The sequence below is a fragment of the Gadus chalcogrammus genome, chromosome 10 (genome assembly GCF_026213295.1).
Source record: "Gadus chalcogrammus isolate NIFS_2021 chromosome 10, NIFS_Gcha_1.0, whole genome shotgun sequence".
Classification (NCBI taxonomy): Eukaryota; Metazoa; Chordata; class Actinopteri; order Gadiformes; family Gadidae; genus Gadus; species Gadus chalcogrammus.
Window position 1 is genome coordinate 11,125,160 of NC_079421.1, and position 3,949 is coordinate 11,129,108.

Consider the following 3,949-nt stretch of genomic DNA (forward strand, 5'->3'; position numbering starts at 1 on the left):
CGTACACGGAGATCTGGGGTCTTAGCTCAGGAAGAGCAGATCTGAAACATGGACCCTCTAATGAGAGGAAGCATCGGGCTGGATGTCTCGGATAACGTCTGGATAACGTCGTAACGTCTGTGGAACACTGAGGTTTCATTGTCGAATTGTTTAATGAGCATTTTATGTAGTTTGTTTGTGTGTGTGTGTGTGTGTGTGTGTGTGTGTGTGTGTGTGTGTGTGTGTGTGTGTGTGTGTGTGTGTGTGTGTGTGTGTGTGTGTGTGTGTGTGTGTGTGTGTGTGTGTGTGTGTGTGTGTAAAGTGTGTGTAAAGTGTGTGTAAAGTGTGTTTTTGTCTGCCTTTGTGTGAGAGAGGGAGAAGTGTGTGCACAAATGTGTGTGTGTGTGCGGGGGTCTCAGAGTGTGTGATGAACTCCTTAAGTTCTGAAGTGGCTATCTTGCTCTCGGAGTGGGATCATCTCTCTCTCACTCTCTCTCTCTCTCTCTCTCTCTCTCTCTCTAGCTATCTCTCTCTCTAGCTAGCTATCTCTCTCTCTCTCTCTCTCTCTCTCTCTCTCTCTCTCTCTCTCTCTCTCTCTCTCTCTCTCTCTCTCTCTCTCTCTCTCTCTCTCTCTCTCTCTCTCTCTCTCTCTCTAACTCTCTCTCTTTCAAGAGGTAAAATAATTGGATTCTTTCCCACAAATAATGCTTTCACCCTTGAGTTTAATTAACCAGACGAACAGTCGCTCACCCCCCTGTCCTCTCCTCTCTTCTCCTCTCCCCTCTCCTCTAGCCCCCTCCTTAATCCTCCTCCTCTCCTCTCTCCTCCTCTCCTCCTCTCCTCTCTCCTCTCCTCTCCTCCTCTCCTCCCCCTCCTCTGTGTTGGTTGGTTCCTGGTTCCCAGTGAGCAGTTGGGGTCTGAGGGTCTGAGACCACCTGCTCCTCCGTCACCTCCACCCGCTCCTCCCTCACCTCCACTCGCTCCTCCGTCACCTCCACCCGCTCCTCCCTCACCTCCACCTGCTCCTCCGTCACCTCCACCCTCTCCACCCACTCCTCCCTCTCCTCCACCCGCTCCTCCGTCACCTCCACCCGCTCCTCTGTCACCTCCACCCGCTCCTCCCTCTCCTCTGTCACCTCCACCCGCTCCTCCCTCTCCTCCACCCACTCCTCCCTCTCCTCCACCCGCTCCCCCCTCTCCTCCACCCGCTCCCCCCTCACCTCCACGCTCTCCTCCTTCACCTCCACCCTCTCCTCCTTCATCTCCACCCGCTCCTCCTTCACCTCCACCCTCTCCTCCTTCACCTCCACCCGCTCCTCCTTCATCTCCACCCTCTCCTCCTTCACCTCCACCCGCTCCTCCTTCATCTCCACCCTCTCCTCCTTCACCTCCACCTGCTCCTCCTCCAACCGCTCCTCCTTTACCTCCACCCGCTCCTCCTTCACCTCCACCCTCTCCTCCTTCACCTCCACCCGCTCCTCCTTCACCTCCACCCTCTCCTCTTTCACCTCCACCCGCTCCTCCTTCATCTCCACCCTCTCCTCCTTCACCTCCACCTGCTCCTCCTTCACCTCCATCAGCTCCTCCACCCTTTCCTCCTTCACCTCCACCCGCTCCTCCTCCACCCGCTCCTCCCTCACTTCCTGCGGGCCCTGAGGTGTTCGCCGAGCAGGAAGTGACCATGAGTGACAGCAGTCAATATGGTGGACAGCCCCCCCCCCCCCCTCAGGGCGGGCGGGGCCCCTTCCTGCCGTCCGGCGGCTCTGGGGGCCAGCTAAACACTTCAACACGCGCCACGGCCCTCCGCTGCCAGCGCTAAGTCTTCTGGCTCCTGGGGGCCACTCTGGGAAGAGCGGCCATTTTGCTGTCAACATGCGAGTCGTCCTCCTGCTCTGATGTTTGTTGTTCCTCCTCCCTCCTCCTCCCACCTCCTCCCAGGAGCCTCCTCCTCATTTTAATATAAATAGACACACGTCCCCCAGCATGCAATGCTCCGCTGGCAGACGGAGAGGAGGAGGAGGACCCATCACTATGGTTACAAGAACACGTGTTGGCTGTGGAGGAGGTGGAGGAGGTGGAGGTGATGGAGGCAGTGGGAGGTGCAGGGAGAGCAGTGCAGGGTGGAGGTGCAGACTTCAGCTTCTCCTCAAAGAGATCCTTCATTGTCCCGTCTGCACTGTCTCTAAGACTCAGGAGGAGAAGGAAGAGGAGGGGGAGGAGGAGGAGGAGGGGGAGGGGGAGGGGGAGGAGGAGGGGGTGGGGGAGGAGGAAGAGGAGGAAAAGGAGATGGAGGAGGAGGAAGGGGAGCAGGCGGGGGAGGAGGAGGAGAAGCAGGCGGTGGGTGGGAGGGGGAGAAGCAGGTGGAGCAGGCGGAGCAGCCAGGAAGAGAGAGAGGTCTTCATTTATTCCCCCCCCTCCCCCCCTACCCGCGGGACGATCTGCAGCTGCTGTCCTCTCTCTCTCTCTCCAATCAACACATCAAACGCCAACCTCGACCGCCCGCCTTGCCCCGCTCAGTGAAGACAGAGAGAGAGAGAGAGAGAGAGAGAGAGAGAGAGAGAGAGAGAGAGAGAGAGAGAGAGAGAGAGAGAGAGAGAGAGAGAGAGAGATGAGCCCTGAGAGCAGCTGCACTAGCATCTCTATCTTCAGCATGCTCACACATCAACAGAGATCATAAGAACATTGAGTCCAGCTGGGAAGCTAGCCAGCGCACTAGTTGTTCAAGCTAGCTGGGAAGCTAGCCAGCTTACTAGTATTGAAGCTAGCCAGGAGGCCAGGAGCTACCTAGTTATTCAAGCAAGCCGGGAGGCCAGCAGCTAACTAGCTATTGAATCTAGTTGGGAAGCTATCCAGCTCACTAGTTATTGAGGCTAGCTGGGAAGCTAGGGTGGCTAACTAATTATTAAGGCTAGCTGGGAAACCAGCCGGCTAACTAGTTATTGAATTATTACTCTGGCAATCAATAGCAGAAATGTCAATAAACATATGCGTAAATTGATTTCACCTGGTTATTATCATATAAAACAGCCTGCTAAGTATGCAACTAATTATCCTTGACACAGTCCAATATGGAAAAGGCAATATTCACGCGGTGACATTTACCGACTGATTAGGCTTCTGGCAGCAGCCCCGCGGGAGAGCAACATGTCTGAACATCAGTAGCACTACGGCCTGGTTGTCAGTCACATGTTATAATAAAGTTATGTAGCGACTGATTGTGTATAAAAAACCTGAAGGCCAAACATCATTACCATTACTCCAGCCTTTAATCAACCGGTCGGGAGAGACAACGTGCACGGCTCGGAGGACGTGTCGGAAATACTTCCTGTTTAGAATTGAATCTTTGTTGCCACCTGACAAAATAGGCTTCATTAGGGGTTCTCAAAGTCCACAGAAAACTCAAGAATCCCATTCAGCAGACGCTGGTATCCAAGGCGACTTACAATAAGAAAATTTGTCATAAGAAAGAGAAACAACAATATAGTGCTATCAGTACAGTAACCCTAACAATGATTTGGTTAACCCATTCCCCGTATACAACAAAGATAGCTAGGATTAGATGCTACACAATGCTAAGTACTAGTCTAATTTTAACTGCCAGGACTTAAAATTCAATAATTGCATAAGAGGGTTCTGGGGAGGAGGGATTCAGGGGTAGACCATGCAGAGTCCAGGTGAACTCTGCATGGGTCTTGAGTCTTTTGTGGAAGCTCGTGAGTGATAATAAATCCCAAACGTTAATAAAATCACGATGAAAGGACTCACAGTGCCACCGCTCCACAGCGAACCCTTTCACACAAAGTACAAAAGTTGGTCATTTCCAACTAATTAGCATACGAAGAGTATACCTCGCTAAGTATTTCGATCGGAGGGAAGTGCCTTGGCTAGCTGCTACCTAGCTTATTACTGGGATCTGTTATGAGCGATATTATAACTACATATACAATAATATATGTAGTCTACTTGCCTA